Raw genomic sequence first — 20,234 nt, forward strand, 5'->3', positions numbered from 1 at the left:
AAAGTGAAGTATTGTAACTACTGATGAATAACAATAGTATAATCATGTACAGGAAGATTCATTGAGAGGATAAGAGAGAAAGAAACTTACACAAGAAGAGTTAAATGTTATCTGGCCTTTTTCTGGCAGAGAATCAGGCTGACCTGGGATCACTCAGGGCTCAGTGTACATCTCACTTGGTGTTTTTTCTTCATTTCCACTCGAAAGATGAAATTGTAAGAGGATGAGACAAAAGCTTTAGGAAACTTCGCCAACTCCGCGGAGGTGATGAAATATCTTACTTAAGGTCTTCAGTTTAGTCTGTTCATTTCTTTAAATGCTTCTGACGAAAATATTTGAAATTATCCCGAAAGATTAGATAGGATACATTTGGAGGAAGTTTAAATCCAGAGCTACACTATTAAGTTGTGGATGAGAAATGGGGAAAATTAAGGAATTGGTCGCCTTAGAGGGTTTTGTTTTTGTTTTTGTTTTTGTTTTGTTTTTTGTTTTCGGTACTAGGGATTGAACTCAAGGGTGTTCAACCCCCGAGCCACATCCCCAGTCCCTTTTTAATATTTTAGATACAGGGTCTCACTAAGTTGCTTAGGGCCTTGCTGAATTGCTGAGGTTGGCTTTGAACTTGCCATGGTCCTGCCTCAGCCTCCCCAGTAGCTGGGATTACAGGCATGTGCCACCGCGTGCGGCTTAGAGTTTTCATATATGACTTAATCATGGGAGGAAATATTATGTGGTGTTACTTCAGTAGGATGTTGTGTTGCCCTAATGTACAAAGCTCAGTAAGATTAATTTATGGTGGTTTCATTACTGTAAAAGTCTAGAATGTCATTAAAATTACAGAATACACATTTGGCAGTTAACGGGACCCAAAAGCTCCAAATCCTGAAGATTGAGTGAGGTTTAGATAGCCTTTTGCCAGTGCAATTATTCTTTTATCATTTTGCAGTTCACTTTAGGTTGTTGAATTGTTGGAAAGAATTCTCTTGTTGGTATGTACTTTAAAATGGCATTGCTATTTCCTATTTTTATGATAGTTTTATAGTTTCATCTGTAGTGGTGGCATACTAAAAATAAGAAGAAAATTTATTGCTTTATATTTGTTTACCTTGATTACTATGTAGCAGGCAACTAAAGCTTTCTAAGTATGATCTGAGAAGGTAAAAATAAGAAGGTGAGAAACCTCCTTTTCTTTTTACTTTTGTGCATGCTAGTTAGCACTCTACCACTGAACTACATCGTCAGCCTGAACCTTTTATACTGCTTATGATTACAGTGTTTGTAAGCCAAATATTATTCAATTAGTATGTGAAGTGTTCCATGCCAGAATAAAATGAAAAATGTCTAGATTATCTGTTAAGGAGTATTTAAAATCGGTATTTCTTAAGACTATTTACCTCTTTATTTATCTAATTTATAAGTAACCCTTATTATTATTATTTTATTTTATTATTTGATGCTGGGGATTGAACCCAAGGGTACTTAACCACTGAGCTACATCCCCAGTCCTTTTTATTTTTTATTTTGAGACATGTTCTTATAGAGCTGCTTGGGGCCTCACTGACTATGGCTGACCTCAAACTTGGATCCTCCTGCCTCAGTCTCCTTAAGTTGCTGGCATTATAGGCCTCTTATAAAGTAATACATATATTGATAATTTATTGAAAATATTTCAAATATTTACTTTCAATAAAAGATGTAGGTAAATAAAATAGGCTTTTCATGTCTAAAACACGATTTTTTTTGGTATTAGGTGTGAAACTCAGGGATGCTGAACCACTGAACCATATCCCCAGCCCTAAAACGTGATTTTAAAAAAATTCTTTTTAGTTGTAGATGGACACAATATCTTTATTTTATTTATTTTTTTATGTGGTGATGAGGATTAAACCCAGTGCCTCACACATGCTATGAAAGCAGTGTACCAACTGAGTCAGAACCCCAGCCCCAAACATGATTTTTTTAACCTCAGAATTACAGACTGCTTTTTAAAGAGCTGATAATTTTATGATAGTGAATAGTTAATCTGTGAATGAGAATTTTTCTGAGTGCAGGAAATCTTATACCTCTTTAGCAAATAATAATAACTAATTTCAAATAGTAATTAGGGCTAATACAAAAAGCAAAAGTTTTGGGAAGAAGATAACTGAAACTTATGATCTATCCATAGTTGATTCATTCTAGTCATTTTATAGGAAATGTTTCATTCAGTATACTTTTGAATGTTGTAACTGAAGGCTACATGGTTTAAATCTCACACATAGGCCTAGAACTGCAGGAAAAACAATGGAAATTAAAACCAAGAGAGAAGCCAGATGTGTAGCGCTCTGTAGAATAACCAGAGTAGATGACTGTTGAATAGTTAAAGAGATCTAGAGATGTTCCTTCCTCTTTTACCTTGGCATTAAATAAATACAATAAATATCTTTAATATGTTGACAGAGTATATGTTAAATTGTGTAGTCACTTAAATGAAATTCATCATTCAAATATTTACTCTATTACCTATAATGAACTTTTTTTGCCAATTTTGATAATTTCCTTTCAAATTTAGTGATAGTTATTGAATGGGTCTCACATCCCAGGCACTGAGCAAAATGGTTTACCTCAGTTATTTCTTTTTGGTGGTGCAGGGAATTGAACACTGGGCCTCATGCATGCTAGGCAAGTGCTCTACCACAGAACCACATCCTCAGCCCCACTCAGTTCTGTTTCTCATAGTTAAATGTTTTACAGTTGAGGAAAGTGAGGGCCTGAGATATGTTCAAGTTACACAGCTCAAAAGTGGAAGAACCAAGATTCCAGTCTGTATTTTTAAAAATTCCACTCTTTTATCCTGCTCTGCATAACTCACCAAAAAGCCCATAAAATGTGTGGGAATGTGCTTTCCTAAAGTTCTTCATCCAGTATATTTTGTTTTGTAGTTACTCTAAAAAGAATAAGTCTACCCTTCATTTTAAGTGTATTAAATAACATTATATTAACACCCAGTGGGATTAGTGACAGATGTTTAAATATCTTGACTAGCCCTCAGATTCAAGTTTAGAATTTTTTCAGTTAAACTTTTTCACTTCATCATACTCTTAATAACTCCATTTTCACTCTTGAGGGGAAGTTCTGTCTTACTAGGGCTCTTTAAAAAAAAAAACTAACATTTTTTTTTTAAAGTCATAGTGGTGGACTGGGGTTGTAGCTCAGTGGTAGAGCTCTTGCCTAGCATGTGTGAGGCACTGGGTTCAATCCTCGGCACCACATAAAAAAATAAATAAAGGTAGAAAAAAAAAAGTTATAGTGGTAATATTAGCTGACATTTACATATCATTTTAAAATTTAATCAGTGCCTGGAGATGTTAAGGCTCATGTAAGTTAGGAAGCAATATGCTCCAATTTGGGCATTTTAAATCCATGTTCGTTATTGTTACCCATTACACTTTACTGCCTTTCTTGTAAATCTGTAATATCACATACATTCTGTAACACTAGGCTATCATAATTCTTTGCCAGTTCAATTTATCTAAAATAACAGAAGTCATAAAAGGTGGAATGCCAAAAGAAAAAAAATACTACGTTGGGATTTAAGAGACCTGGATATTCATTAATCGTGATTTTTGCCACCGATTAACTGGGATTTTAGTTATTTCTTTTCACTTCTCTGACTTGTTAATTTCCTTCTGCAAAACAAGGTAATTAGAATAAATCATTTAAGTCCCTTTTGTTCCAGAATCCTATAAATCGTGATTTTTTTTTTCCTGGTACTGAGAATTGAACCCAGGAGAACCCTACCACTGAGCTGCATCCCCAGTCCTCCTTTTTTTTAGGTTTATGTTTTTTTCTTTTTTGTTATTTTTTTGGTACTGGTGATTAAACTCTGGGGCACTTGATCACTGAACCACATCCCCATCCCTGTATTTGTATTTATTTAGAGACAGGGTATCACTGGGTTGCTTAGTGCCTTACTTTTGCTGAGGCCTCTTTGAATGTGTTATCCTCTTGCCTCAACCTCGCGAGATCCTGGGATTACAGACGTGCACCGCGTGTTTATGTTTTTGAGACAGGGACAGGGTCTCACTAAGTTGCCCAGGCCAACCTCAAATTTGTGATACTCCTGCCTTCTTCTGATTTAGCCTCCCAAATTGCTGGGATTAGAGGAGTGCACCACTCTGTCTGGTTTTGAGTTTGTAGAGGCTGATCTCTAGTTGTGATCCTCCTGCCTTAGATTCCCTAGTGACTGGGATTGTAGGTGTGCCCCATCTCACTGGCCTATTTTTTTTTTTTTTTTGCTGTTTTTGTGATGGGAGTCCGTATGTTACCCAAGCCAGCCTCCAACTCGTGGGCTTAAGTAATACTCTTTCCTCAGCCTCCTGAGTATCTGGGGCTATAGGCACCAACATAGCTTGGACTTGTTTCATTCTTTAAAACGCCTTGCAGTGGGAGGAGCTGTAGCTGTACCTCAGTGGCAGAGCACTTTCCTAGCCTGTGTGAGGCACTGGGTTCACTGGGTTCAATTCCTAGCACCACATAAAAATAAAATAAAGGCATTCTGTCCATCTACAACTACAAAAAAATTAGGAAAAAAAAAAAAAAAGAAAAGAAAAAAAAAAAAAAAAAGAAGGCCTTGCAGTGGGAAAGAGTACTAGTAGATTTAAGGAATTTTGTTAACAAAATTTGGTTTGAAAACAATTATCTAATAGTGTTCACTGCAAAAACTTTGCAAAATTATTCTTGATATTTAAGTTCTGCATTCTTTGATGTAATCTTTTTTGGTATTGAAGATTTTCATTCATTGAATCAGTATTTCTGTTAGAGGGTTAACACTTTGTCTTGTACTTTTATGTTTTAATTTTTAAAATCCTTCTATTTTATTTTGCATTATTAGTATTATCATCATAATCAGCAGCAGCAGCATCATAAACTGGTACCAGCGATTGAACTAGTTAGGGCTTTTTGGTGAGTTATGCAGAGCAGGATAAAAGAGTGGAATTTTTAAAAATACAGACTGGAATCTTGGTTCACCTAACTACAAAGCCACATCCCCAGCCCTTTTAATTTTTTATTTTGAGACAGGATCTCGCTAGATTGCTCAGGGCCTAACTGAATTGCTGAGGCTTGCTTTAAACTTGTGATCCTCCTGCCTCAGACTCCTGAGTTGCTGGGAAAAAATCCTTCTATTTAAACTCCATGGTTGTCTTGTTTCCAATTATGGTCTCATTTTTCCTTACAGATTAACAGGTACCTTTGTTATAGACTGAGGATTTCATTCCTTTTCCTTAGATTACTGTTTCCCAACTGGTGACAGATTGGAAACTGAGTTGACTAGTGTACTACTGTGGTTTTAGAAGGGTATTTTTAGATGTTCAAAATAAAAAAATTCCGTGACACCAGGAAAATCTAAGGGAGGGAAGGAGAAGATTGCTCTTACACTGACCAAATTTAGCTGCTTCTGTGTAATTATCATTACACTGTTTTCCTATTCGATCATTCAGACCTTAGTTAATTTTTAGATTAGACCCTCACCCAAAGGTATCCAACTGTGATTTTATAGTTTTATGTCTCAATGCATTTGAATCCATTTAATAAAATGATTTTATTTTAATTACAACTAACAATAGGCAGTGATAAGTGAATTATGCCGTAGGATTTGCGCTTGGCTTCATCTCCCTTAATTATATAACTTTAAAAACAAATAACACTTTTAGAATCTTATTTTTAAGTTTTAGGTCATTTGTCAATTTGAATTATGTATTCAAATATATTAAAATGTGATATATATGTAACAAATTTCCATTAGCTTTTGAAGACTTTCTGTTAACAGAATGACTTTGCTGGGTAGTTATTTTTTGGAAAATATCAAATAACTATTGTAATAGGCATGTGAGTTACAACTATTGGTTAAGCAACCTCTTTATTGTCTAATGTTTTTTCAGATTGATTTTATGATATTCTGTTGACCTTACTAAGCTTTATATGTGACAGTTGTAATCAGATGAAAATTTAATTAATTCGGTGCATTTTTGTTAAGTTTCTTAAGTTGCTAGAAGGTTAAAATCACCTATTAGATCAGGGGCTGGGGAGATAGCTCAGTTGGTAGAGTGCTTGCAAGCACAAGGCCCTGGGTTCGATTCCCAGCACTGCAAAAAAAAAAAAAAAAAAAAAAAAATCACCTATTAGATCAGGTAGGCAAGGACTTGGTCAAATATAAAACCACTACTGGTGATTTCTTTTTGTTTTGTCCTTAATGTCAGGAATTTTTAGTCAAAACTAAAGAAAGGAAATAGAATTCCATGAAAGTAAATAGTGAATCAATTTTAGGCATTATTTTGGTGCTAAGTCAAAAATTATATCTAAGAATATGGAGGTGGGGCTTGGCAGTATATCAGATGCTTGCCAAAACTTAATACAACCAAATGAACCAAATAAAGTACTCTGGTGTTTGTTGGTGTGAATTTCTGATCTAGTGGAGAATGCTGGCTGATACAATTTCAGTCATTTCAAAGAGAAAACTGGAAAAGCATTCTCAGTTTTACTTAAAATTTGCATTAATAATATGCCGTAGGTCTAGCTAATCTGGGTGTTCCATGTTTGCAGAGTAAGGCATTTTATGTGGCAGGAGAGGTTGGCAAAAAGAAAAGAGTAAGATTTTTAAAAGACACGTTAAATGTAGAGTTACCATTCTTATGCATATAGGACCCTTTGTTGACAGACCCAAGGAAGGTAATCATCAACTCACTGTATCTTGAATTACTGCTACCAAGAAAGAACTAGTTTTATTTTGTTTTGTTTTTCTTCCTCTTCTTCTTTAGCAATGGGTGGAGAAAAGAAAAAGGGTGAAGGCATTTGCATTTCCCACCATATGAACAAGTTAAATGTTAGCTGCAAGGATTTCCAGAGATCTGAGTTAGAATATATCTATCCTCTTTGCCAGGTGTGGTGCCTGGCATGGACTTCTAGTTTCAGCTATTCAGGAGTCTTAAGTAAGAAGATCACTAATGCCCAGGATTTCAAAACCAGCTGGTGCAACACAGAAAGACCCCATCTTAAAATAAATGAATAAATAAATAGGATTGGGGATGTAGCTCAGTGGTAGGACGCTTCTAGGTACGGTCTTCAGTACCAACAAACAAAACAAAACAAGACCTCTTTTATCTTGTTTTTTTTTTTTTTTTTTTTTTATTGTAAACAAATGGGATACATGTTGTTCCTGTTTGTACATGGAGTAACAGCATACCATTTGCATATTCATACATTTACATAGAGTAATGATGTGTGATTCATTCCGTTATTTTTTTCCTTCCCCCACCCCTCCCACCTCTCTTTTCCCTCTATACAGTCCCTCCTTCCTCCATTCTTGCCCCCCTCCCACCCCCCATTACGTGTCATCATCCGCTTATCAGTGAGATCATTCCTCTTTTGGATTTTTTAAATTGGTTTATCTCACTTAGCATGATATTCTCCAATTTCATCCATTTGCCTGCAAATGCCATAATTTTATTATTCTTTATAGCTGAGTAATATTCCATTGTATATATATACCACAGTTTCTTTATCCATTCATCAATTGAAGGGCATCTAGATTGGTTCCATAGTCTGGCTATTGTGAATTGAGCAGCTATGAACATCGATGTTGCTGTATCTCTGTAGTAAGCTGATTTTAAGTCCTTTGGGTATAGGCCGAGGAGTGGGATAGCTGGGTCAAATGGTAGGTCCATTCCAAGTTTTCTAAGGAATCTCCACACTGCTTTCCAGAGTGGCTGCACTAATTTGCAGCCCCACCAGCAATGTATGAGTGTACCTTTTTCCCCACATCCTCTCCAACACCTCTTGTTGCTTGTGTTCTTGATAATCGCCATTCTAATTGGGGTGAGATGGAATCTTAGTGTAGTTTTGATTTGCATTTCTCTTATTACTAAAGATGGTGAACATTTTTTCATATGTTTGTTGATTGCTGTACATCTTCTTCTGTGAAGTGTCTATTCATTTCCTTAGCCCATTTGTTGATTGGGTTATTTGTATTCTTGGTGTAGAGTTTTTTTGTTCTTTATATATTCTGGAAATTAGTGCTCTATCTGAAGTATGAGTGGCAAAGATATTCTCCCACTCTGTAGGCTCTCTCTTCGCATCGCTGATAGTTTCCTTTGCTGAGAGAAAGCTATTTAGTTTGAATCTATCCCAGTTGTTGATTCTTGCTTTTATTTCTTGTGCTATGGGAGTCCTGTTAAGGAAGTCTGATCCTAAGCCAACAAAGTGAAGATTTGGACCTACTTTTTCTTCTATAAGGTGCAGGGTCTCTGGTCTGATTTCAAGGTCCTTGATCCATTGTGAGTTGAGTTTTGTGCAGGGTGAGAGATAGGGGTTTAGTTTCATTCTGTTGCATATGGATTTCCAGTTTTCCCAGCACCATTTGTTGAAGAGGCTATCTTTTCTCCATTGCATATTTTTGGCACCTTTGTCTAGTATTAGAAAATTGTATTTATTTATCTTGTTTTTGAACCAGCTCGTCTGTATCTTTTTTTTTTTTTTTTTGCGGTGCTGGGGATTGAACCCAGGGCCTTGTGCTTACTAGGCGAGGACTCTACCAACTGAGCTATCTCCCCAGCCCTCGTCTATATCTTTTAATATTCTAAGTTTGAAATTAATTTTAGTGGGCTAGGGTTGTGGCTCAGTGGTAGCGTGCTCGCCTAGCATGCATGAGGCCCTGGGTTCCATCCTCAACACCATATAAAAATAAAATATTGTGTCCACCTACAACTAAAATATATCTTTAAAAAACCTAAAGACTAAAAATATATTTTAAAAAAGAAATTAATTTTAGTAAGAAGAGAAGGAAAGACCATTTCAACAGAATTTTATGAAAGGAAATAATTCATTTTTTAATTATGAAATAAAAAGTATTCTGGACAGGGTCTTGCTGTGTTGCCCATGCTGGCCTTGAATTTCTGGGCTTAAGCAATCTTCCTGTGTCCCAAATAGCTGGAATTTCAGGTGTATGCCATTGTGCCTGGCTTAAAAAGTATTCATATACATTTGTATATTTCTGTGCATATAATATGTTCTAGTGAAATTCTAGTGTTATGGTACTTATGTAACCTTAGGTTAGTTAACTCTATGGACATCCATTATCTCAATTCTAAGATTCCTTCTATTTATGAAAATTCTGTGATTCTCTAAGGAGATTAGATGGTCAATTATTACTGGTGTTCTTTTTTTTTTTTTTAAATATTATTTTTAATTATTTTTAGTTGTAAATGAACACAATACCTTTATTTATTTTTATGTGGTGCTGAGGATCAAACCCAGTACCTCACGCGTGCAAGGCAAGAGCTCAACCACTGAGCCACAACCCCAGCCCATTACTGGTGTTCTTAATGTATTTCCAACTTTTAGTAAAGAAAGCTAATTAACCTTTATAATTTTATCTTATATACCGCTTTGGATTTCTGCTTGTTTCTGCCCTGAATTCTGATAAATAAACAAAAACAAAACAAAACAAAAGGCTGACAATGGGAGAAAATCTGCAGTATAAGCAGACAATAACGGTCAATAACATCTTTGCCAAGGGAATGAGAAGTGGATGTAATGATTATGTTTTATCCTGGAGGTGTGCTATGATTTCAGTTTCTTAGAATATATGGAATTTATATTTACATGTAGAATATCTTTAAGAGCATTAGCTTTGAGCTGGGGAGATAGCTCAGTTGGTAGAGTGCTTGCCTTGCAAGCACGAGACCCTGAGTTTGATCCCCAGCACAGCAAAAAAAAAAAAAAAAAAAAAAAAAAAAGAGCATTAGCTTTGAAGTCTGGGTTTGAACCCTACTTTTGCTATTCAGTCATATATGACCTTGGACAAGTTATTTAATGTTTCAGATTTTTCAGTCTCTAAATTAGGGTATAATATCTACTAAATTCTGTGATGATTGTATAGTATTTAGTAAGTTGTCTACCATACAATAAGAGCTCAATAATTGATGCCTATTGTTATATTTGTGTAGAAACGTTTGCAAACAGACATTTTCAATATTTTAAATCTTTTAAAAGAACATGCAATTTAAATACAAAATCCTTTTACAAAGGGAGGAGTGCAGCTTATCATTTCTTTATTCATCTGAGTAATATGGTAGGTTTATTAAATAAGAACATCTTTGTGTTTTAATCAGTATAGTTGAGCAGTAATAATTTATCAGTGTTTCAATCTGAAGTTTACTGCAGCTGTTATTGTACTCATTGTTAGGCAGATATGGGTAAATGTCTCCTAAGTGGAAAATCTGGCACCAAATTGTAAATTGACATTTTAAGATACTGGATCAGCCAGCTTTTACCCCTAGAACTGATTGTTCTTTCTTCTCTGATTTGTAGAAAATAGTTATGATGTGACTGAACACAGACAAGAAGAGATGTATTTATTAAAAAGGGTGGTGTTACTAATACTCTTACTAGGTTTTTGAAAATTTAAGCATATCCTTAATGTAAGGAAGCACATGTTGAAAAAATTCATCACAACTTACTTCTGCAACCCACATATAGAAAAGAAAACTGGTATATTTGGAATTCTTCTTGGTTAATTAGAACATTTATTTAATGCTGTAACTTTCCTAGCACATTATCATTAATTGTAACTTCTGGATAAGAGGCTTCATTAATATTCAGTATTCTTAGTCACAGCTGACTCATGTTATACAAAGAAGCTTGCCAAATCTAGATATAATTTTTTAAAGCTCAACAAAAAAATTGCAACTTTACTGAGGTCAACATATTCCTTAGAAAGATTAATTATATTTATTTAATTTTTTTGTTGTTAATTTTGGGAGTATAGTACTAGGCTTCTAACCCAGGGTCTCACACATGCTTGGCAAGGACCCTAGAATAATTGTATTTAGATTATGTCTTGAAAGGTGGATTATAGGCCCTAATTGATATAAATTTCATCTGGTCTCTCTTCCAGATGAAAGAGTTTGGCCTATATTTAGGAACCAAGATTTCGGAGCCAGGCTTGTAATCCCAGTGGCCTGATAGGCTGAGGTGGAAGGGCAATTTAGCAAGACCATATCCAAAATAACAGAAAGGGCTCAGAATGTTAACTCAGGGGAGTGCCTCTAGGTCCAGTTCCCAATATAGAAAGAAAAAAATTTTTTCCCAAAGGACCTAATTTTAGCTCTACTATGAACTCACATTGAGCCTTGGGGAAAACCACTTATCACTCTCTCTTTACAGCTCTTTTTTTTTGTTTGTTTGTTTGTTTTGTTTTTGGTCCTCTCTGAGGGGCTGGGGATTCGAACCACTGACCTTGCACATGTTAGGCGTGCAGTGAGCTATTTCTCCAGCTCCTCTTTACAGCTTTAAAGGAACATTTTCAATATCTATTTCCCTATCATAATAGGAATTAGATTAATGTTAGTTAAAAATCAAACCCCAAACTCTTGCTTGTTACTAATACTCCCTGAGTTAAGGGAACATTATTAAGGAGAGATATTTAAAACCAAATTTCATTAATTATTTGTTGTGTCCGGAGCCCCTTGTAGAGATAAACTGGTAACATGGGTGACCTATAAAACTACCAGTAAGGTTTTTGCACAATTCTCATCTCTTGAAACTACCCCATCCTTAGATTAGGAGTAGATCTGGACTTGTGTGTTTCATGTAAGATCCCTAAGAGATAGTAATATCAATTTCTGTTAAAAAAATACTGGGATAGGGATAAGAAAGACTAAGGTATCTTATATTTGCATCCTGAACTCCAAGGGAACTACATTTATATACCATGCATTCTACTTTTCACAAGTTTCTGTCCTGAATATTTTAGTCCTAGGAACAAAGTACAGTATCTGATGTACCATACTCAATGTATAGGTATTTTATTTACATGATGAAATACATTCAATTTCATAAATAAAACTACCATGCCACACTAAGTTGCCGTTAAGCTACCAAGAGCAAATATGTTTGGGTTTCATAGTTTATCTGACTTTGTTTAGAACTCAGAAAATCAAAGTACAGAAAAACCAAGTTTATGCTCTCTCAGTAGGAGTTTAGTTCTGTTTATTTAGTACATACTGTGTGTAAGATTGATAGGCATTGGGTGTATAAAGGTGCTCTAAGATGTTGTCTCTACCTTGAGGTGTTTGTAATCTAGTTAGGAAGAATTATATGTAAGAAAAATAATCTAGTATTGTGGTAAATGCTGTGGTAGATGTATGTGAAAATGATAAGAACCATTTTTCATGAGAAGTCTTCGTACTTTCGTGATCCTCACATTGCTCATATGAAAAACACTTTAATGCTTTTAAAAGAAAATGAAATCCTCCTCTTGAAAAATATTAGCACTTAGTTGGGTGTTGGGATGCATGCCTTATAATCTTAGTGCCTGGGGAAGCTGAGACAGGAGGATCACAAATTTGAGACAGCCTCAGCAATTTGGCAAGAACCTGTCTCAAAATAAAATAAAAAGGGCTGGGGATATGGCTCAGTGGTAAAATGCTTCTGGGTTCATCCTCTGTACAAAAAAAAAAAAAAAGATTGGGTAAGGCGACTACAAGGCACAGAGTGCTACAGAACTGGAGGAGGCAAGGAATGGAGTCTCTTAGAACCTCCAGAGAGCTTGATTGAACTGGCTAATACCTTGATTTAGTTTTTTAAAAATATTTTCTTTTAGTTGTTGATGGACCTTTATTTTTCATTTATTTATTTATGTGTGATGCTGAGGATCGAACCCAGTGCTTCACACATGCTGGGCAAACAGTCTACCACTGAGCCACAACCCCAGCCCCCTCTATTAGTTTTTAAGACAAAAAATAAATGTCTTGTTAAAGCTATTTATGAATGATTCTGCATAATGATGTGCCTCATATATACCTCATGGAATATCTGGTGAACTCTAGTTTGAACTATCTCAAGCAACAAATAATGTAGTGTTTTACATATTAAAAAACATGTTCATGCTAAGTGAGATAAGCCAATCTCAAAAAACTAAAGGACGAATGATCTCTGATAAGCGGATGAGGACATATAATGGGGGGTAGAAGGGGTTAGCGTTAGGGTTAGGGTTAGGTTTAGGGTTAGGGATAAGGAGGGTGGTAAGAATGGAGGAAGGAAGGACTGTATAGAGCGAAAAGAGGGGTGGGGAGGGGTGGGGGGGAAGGGAAAAAAAAATAACAGAATGAATCAAACAACATTGCCCTGTGTAAGCTTAGAATGGAACCACCATTTGACGCAGCTATCCCACTCCTTGGCCTATACCCAAAGGACTTAAAATCAGCATACTACAGAGATACAGCCACATCGATGTTCATAGCTGCTCAATTTACCATAGCCAGATTGTGGAACCAACCTAGATGCCCTTCAGTTGATGAATGGATAAAGAAACTGTGGCATATATATATATACAATGGAATATTACTCCGCCATGAAGAATAATAAAATTATGGCATTTGCAGGCAAATGGATGAAATTGGAGGATATCATGCTAAGTGAGATAAACCAATCTCAAAAAACTAAAGGACGAATGATCTCGCTGATAAGTGGATGAGGACATATAATGGGGGGTAGGAGGGGTTAGCGTTAGGGTTAGGGTTAGGTTTAGGGTTAGGGATAAGGAGGGTGGTAAGAATGGAGGAAAGAAAGACTGTGTAGAGGGAAAAGAGGGGTGGGAGGGGTGGGGGGAAGGAAAAAAAATAACAATGAATCAAACAACATTGCCCTATGTAAATTTATGATTTTTAATAAAAAAAATGGGAAAAAAAACATTGCCCTATGTAAATTTATGATTTTTAATAAAAAAATATTTAGGTAACAAAAAAAGTTCACATTTATGATTTGAAATTAATAAAACTTTTATGTTAGAAGGTATTTCTTTACTATCTTACATATAAGAAAGCAGGTACTTAAAAAGGCTGTTATTTCCCCAACATTAAATAGCTAAATTTACGAGCCATAACTTTTAATCCAGTTTAATCTAGTTAGTCTGTTATATTTGTCCCTAGCATATGATGACTGAGAATGAGTTTGCTGAATTATTTGCCCCTTCTCCCTCACCTTGCCTCCCCATCTCTCTCTCTGTTAGAATGATTATCAAAGTCAGGGCCTTGTGCATGATAGGCAGGCACTTTCCAGTGAACCACTCTCCCAACTGTCCTCCTCCTCCTCTTTGTTGTTGTTGTTGTTATTATTATTATTAGATTATCAGTGATTGAACTAGGGGCCCTTAAGCACTTGCCACACTGCCAGACCTTTTTTATTTTTTATTTTGAGTCAGGGTCTCACTAAGTTGCTTAGGGCCTTGCTAAATTACTGAGACTGGTCTTGAATTTTCAATCCTCCTGCCTCAGCCTCCCAGCTTGCTGGGATTACAGGCATGCACCTTCACATCTAACTCCCTCATTCCTCTGTTGACCCATAGCAGGCATTAATAAAATATTTGGTTAGAATTGACTAACACATCAGTTTGTGACTATAGAGTTGAACAAAGTTCATGATGTTGACATTGCAAAATATAAGGCTTAGACCTATGCTTTGGCATATTAGGAATATCTTCTAGCCAGTTTAAGTAACTCACCTAAACAACCATGAACAAATATTTTGTGAAAACCATACCAAGAAGCAATTTCCTTTCAGATACCTTGCAATAAATCACAGTTGCATCAGGAACTGTAGTGTATTATCCATATCTCAAAACCCTTGAAAAAGAACAAATCCACATCAAAATCCATTGAAGGCAGGAAATAATTAAAATCAGAGCCAAAATGAATGAAATTGAGATTAAAAAACAATTTAAGAATCAAACAAGAAGTTGATTCTTTTGAGAGACTAAACAAAATTGAATAACTCTTTGCCAGGCTAACCAAAAGAAAGAAAAAAACTCAAATTATTAAAACCCATTCTAAAAGGAAATGTCACCATAGACACTACTGAAATACAGAGGATAATCGGAAACTATTTTGAAAATTTATACTTCCAATGAGATAGAAAATCTTGAAGACATCAACAAATTCCTGGAGACATATGACTTACCGAAATTGAACCAGGAGGATATAGAAAATTTAAACAGACCAATTACAAGTTAGGAAATTGAAGAAGTCATCAAAAGCATACCACAAAGAAAATTTCAGGACTGAATGAATTCTTGCAAAGTTCTGCCAGATTTTTGAAGAAGAAGTAATACCCATCCTCAAATTATTCCACAAAATAGAAAAGAAGGGAACTCTTCCAAACACATTCTACGAAGCTAGTATCACCCTGATACCAAAACCAGACAAAGACACATCAAGGAAAGAAAACTTTATACCAATATCCTTGATGAACATACATGGAAAAATAATAAAGTATTGGCAAATCACGTACAAAAACACATTAAAAAGTACGGGAAATGTAGCTCAGTGGTACAGTGCTTACCTAGCATGAGTGAGACCCTGGATTTGATCCCCAGACCACTTAAAAAATTGCATAAGTAATAGATTAATGACTTTTTACATAAAATATTGAAACATTTAAGCATGATAGAATTCCTTCTGACACCACCTCAAACTTTTCTCTATTCTGCCTCTTCTACTTAAAAAAATAAGAATTTAGCAGATTTGGAGGCACGTGCCATAAACCCAGCTATTTGGGATGCCAAGGCAGGAGATTGTGAGTTTGAGACCAGCCTGGGCAATATGGCTAGACCCTCATCTCAGAAAAGGATAAAAATTAAATCTATGAAAAACTTTTACAAACTTGGGGGTTACCCTTGCAGAGTACATGTGTTTGGGGGGTTTTGTTTTTGTTTTTGTACTGGGGATTGAACCCAGAAGTGCTTTACACTGAGTTACATCTCTCGTGCTTATTTTTTATTTTGAGGCAAGGTCTCACTAAGTTGCTTAGGGCCTCATTAAGTTGTTGAGATTGGTCTTGAACTTGTGAACAACTTCCTGCCTCAGCCTCCCAGGTTGCTGTATTACTGTGCCCAGCTCCAGCATTCTTATACTTACTATATGCTAACTCTTTTGCCTTCCTATGTGTTTGCAAAGATTATCATTTGCAGGTGCTGGGCAGATAGCTCAGTTGTTAGAGTGTCTGCCTTACAAGCACAAGACTCTGGGTTCTAAACCCCAGCACTGTGAAAAAAAAAAAAAAAATCATTTGCAAATGATTATCTGCTTGTCTCTTTTATTTTTTATTGCTTTTCTCTTTATTTTTGCCTTTTGTCTTTAAGTGTCCCCATCCCTAGATTATATATTCCTCTGTATTTTTTTATAATATTAAAAAAGTTTTGCTATTTTCTTAGTCTGTTCTTGGTCACCAAACAAAATACCACAGACTGGGTAATTCATAAACCGTAAAAATTTATTTCACACAATTCTGGAGACTGAAGTCTAAGAGCAAGGTGCATCCTGACAGGCAGAAGGGATGAAAATTCTGGGCAACTCTCTGAAGCATGTTTTATAAGGGAATTAATCCAGTTTATAAGATTGAAGTGCTCATGGCCTAATAATCTTCCAGCATTCCCCCCGACTTTTTCTTTTTTTCCTCCTACCTTTTAATACCATCCTCATGAGACTTAAGTTCCAGAATTGTGAAGGGATACAAGCATTCAGCCTACAGAATCTGTATTAATTTTTTATACCTGTTTTTAATCTACTTGGAGTTTATTATTTATTTATTTAATGGTTCTAGGGTTCAAACCCAGGGTTTTGTACATGCTAGGCAAGTGCTTCACCATTGACCTATGTCCCAAGTGACTTGGAGTTTATTTCATAAGGTAGATTTTAAACTGAACTTTCTTCTCATGTTGATGTTATAATACTTCTACAGTTCATAGTCTCTTTATTGGTTTTGAGTGCCATTTTTATCATAAAACTAATTAAAATACATTCGTGAGTGTATTTTTGAACTGGTTTCTATTCCTTCTATTGTATTGCCAATACCACAATTTTACTCAATTGGCTTTATGCATTAATCTGAGAGAACTGATATCTACACAACATTTTCTTTCCCATTCATGAATGTATCATGTTTATTTAGCTTTTATCAGCCAAAACATTTTTTTAAATTTTTAAATAAGTGATGGGGTCTTGCTATGTTACCAGGCTGAACCCATACCTCTGTGGTAGAGCATTCTTTCTGCTTGAACCTTCCCAGTAACTGGGACTATAGGCATGTGTCATTATATCCGGCTCAATCAGCAAATATTTAGTATTCTTCCTTTCAGTTCCTACACTGAGCCAGTGGTGTAACTCAGTGGGAGAGTACTTGCCTAGCATGAATGAGACGCTGGATTCAAACCTCAGTACCTACTACCTTTACCACATAAAAGATCCTGTACAGTTTTTGTTAGTTTTATTTCTACATACTTAATAATTTTTTGATTTTACAAATGAGTTTTCTTTTTCCTGTTAGATTTTCTAATCAATTTATTCAGCAAATACTTTGAGTGCTTTGTATGTACCAGGTATTGTTACAATGGTAGGTTGTAAAAGTGGACAAAATACAAACTCCTGTCCTAATGTACTTTAAAATCTAGTGAGGGGAGATTGACAGCAGATAAAAAGTATATATATATAATATGCAAGATGACAATAATTGCTATGAACAAAAATAAAGGGCATGCAAAAAGGGGGTCAGAGGTTGGGCATGGTTCATATTTTATATATAATGGTGAAGGAAGATCTCACTATTAGATAATGTTTGAGCACATTTAAAGAAATGATGAAGGAAGGCATGTATTTTCCTGAGGAGAGACCATTATTGGCAAAGTGTAGTAAATACAAAAAAATGAAGACGAGAGTGTCCTTGATGTGTTCTAGAACAGTGGTAGGTCAATGTGACCAGAGTATAGGGATGTTGGTGTATAATAGTAGGGATGAAATCAAAGAGTTATTAATGGGAATTGGAGGTGGGGATGGAGAGTAGATGGAGATTAGGGCAGATTGTGAAAGACTTTGTAGACCTTTTAAGCTCTGAATTTTATTCTTGACAAGGTAAGCTATAGGGATCTTTGAGTAGATATGGAACATGATATAACTTATATTTTGAAAGCATCAGTCTTGGGCTGGGATATCTTGGGGATGGGGCCCAACTTTAAACTTGCGATTTATTTATGTTTCATAAATACAGGTTTTTTTTTTTTTTTTTTTTTTTTTTTTTTTTTTTTTTTTGTATAGCCTGACAGCATTTTCTATAATATTTCTAATGTGCCTGCATGTTTGCATGTTGACTGTGGTCATCACATAAGGTCAGGTGTTGAATTTTTTACTTATGGGGTCTTGTTGGCATTTAAAAAGTTTTGGATTTTGGAACATTTCAGATTTTTGGTTTAGGGATACTCAGCCTGTATTTTGAAAGTATGTAAGTGATTGGATTAACCATCATTAGAAAACTATGAAATTTGTATGTAGATTTTTTTTTCTCTTACAATATTGGGGATTGAATCCAGGGCTTCATACATGCCAGGCAGGTTCTCTACCATTGAGCTACTTTCCCAGCCCTTTTCATTTTATTCCATATAGGGTCTCCCTAAGTTGCCCAGGCTGGCCTTGAACTTCTGAGCCTTCTGCTACAGCCTGTTGATTTTTATGTTCATTTTTGTATCCCGTTAGAATATTTTCACCTTTTTAGTGGTTTAATTGATACAGTGATCATTATCTCATAAGAGTTTAGAGCAGAGCTTTTCCAGAACTATAATTTACAGAGGTAGTTCTTAAACTTCAGTTAGTTTAAAGATCACCCGAAGGTTGGCAAATCACATTCTTTTTTTTTTTTTCATTAATATTTTTACTTGTAGATGAAAACAATACCTTTATTTTATTTATTTATTTTTATGTGGTGCTGAGGATCAAATCCAGTGTCTGACATGAGCTAGGCAAACGCTCTACCACTGAGCTACAGCTACAGCCCCTCACCTTGATTCTTTAATTTGCATTCTAAGAAGCTTAAAGTGTAACACCTATGCTGCTGGTCTGAGTACTACACTTTGGATAATACTGACTTGGACCATAAGAGGTGAATCCCAGCACCACATATATCCATAAGAACAGGACTCTTAACTAGAATTATCCATGCTTGTATAATTTATATCAAAATGGATTCTTTTTTAAAAATACATTTTTTTAGTTATAAGTGGACACAATAAATTTAAAAGAGAAAGCAGTGCTACATTAAAAAAATTAAAAATAAATATAAAAAATTCAAAGGATTGTATGTTTAATGTTTAAAGCAAAACTGTAGCACCAGTCCAACTGCTTGGACTCAGATCTCAGCTCCATGTTTTCCTGCCTATATTTAAAATGTTCTACAATTATAAAATTATAATTTTATTATGTTATATATGATATATGCATTTTAGCAGCTTAAATGATAATGGGGTTTTGGATTTTTTTTTGTGTGTGTGGTGCTGGGGAATGCAGGGCCTTGTGCTTGCAAGGCAAGCACTCTACCAACTGAGCTATATCCCCAGCCCTGGTTTTTGGATTTTTTAAAAATATTTTTTGTTGTGGATGGACACAATACCTTTATATTATTTATTTATTTATTATTTATTTTTAATTTAGGAATAATCCTTTATTATGCCATATATGCTGTTACATTCCATCGAAAGTATTTTACTTTTATTCAAACAGGACTAATTACTGTCAGCAGTACAATTGTCAAGACTAAAATTTGTTTTAAGTTTTAGGTCTAGGAAAAAAAAATGAAGCTTTCAAATACCTAACCAGTCAGAACTTTAATCTGTATGCACTACTGGTTTTTCTCATTATTAATTATAACTAATGAAAAAAAAAACAATTAAAATTGTTATAGGATCATCAAAGTAAAATTTTGATTACACTTTTATGACAAATAACCAAGGTGGCCCTTCCCTGGGATAAAAAACTAATAATTTAAGGGTATGAAACAAGCGGTTTTTGTTTGTTTGTTTGTTTTTGGTGTGTGTGTGTGTGCTGCTAGGGATCAAACCCAGGCGCCTCACATGGCAGGCTAGCACTCTTCCATTGAGCCATATCCTCAGACCAAAACAAGCTATCATATATAGTTCTGGACTTAAAAAAGAAAAACAAAAAACTTGGGAATTATTCAAATAAAATAAGCACACACTCAATTATCTCATTTCCTATTTCAGAGAAGATGCATTGAGCATTCATGTTGTTAGTTTATTTACAAACATATCCAGTATGCTGTGAATCCGAGTTTGGTTCATTTTTCAGAGACTGCACCTCTTAAAACATTCTTCATATCTATTAAATGGATCAATTACAACCATCCCTATTTCTTTTTTT

General features: G+C 35.2%; 1 protein-coding gene across 10 annotated transcripts in view; it reads left to right on the forward strand.

Annotated features, from left to right (window-relative positions):
- The window catches only part of FBXL20 (F-box and leucine rich repeat protein 20), a 107,728-nt gene that overhangs the window by 2,867 nt on the left and 84,627 nt on the right, over positions 1–20,234 (forward strand). The gene's annotated exons all lie outside the window — the stretch shown is intronic.

The sequence above is a fragment of the Sciurus vulgaris genome, assembly GCF_902686455.1.
Source record: "Sciurus vulgaris genome assembly, chromosome: 3".
NCBI classification, from domain to species: Eukaryota; Metazoa; Chordata; class Mammalia; order Rodentia; family Sciuridae; genus Sciurus; species Sciurus vulgaris.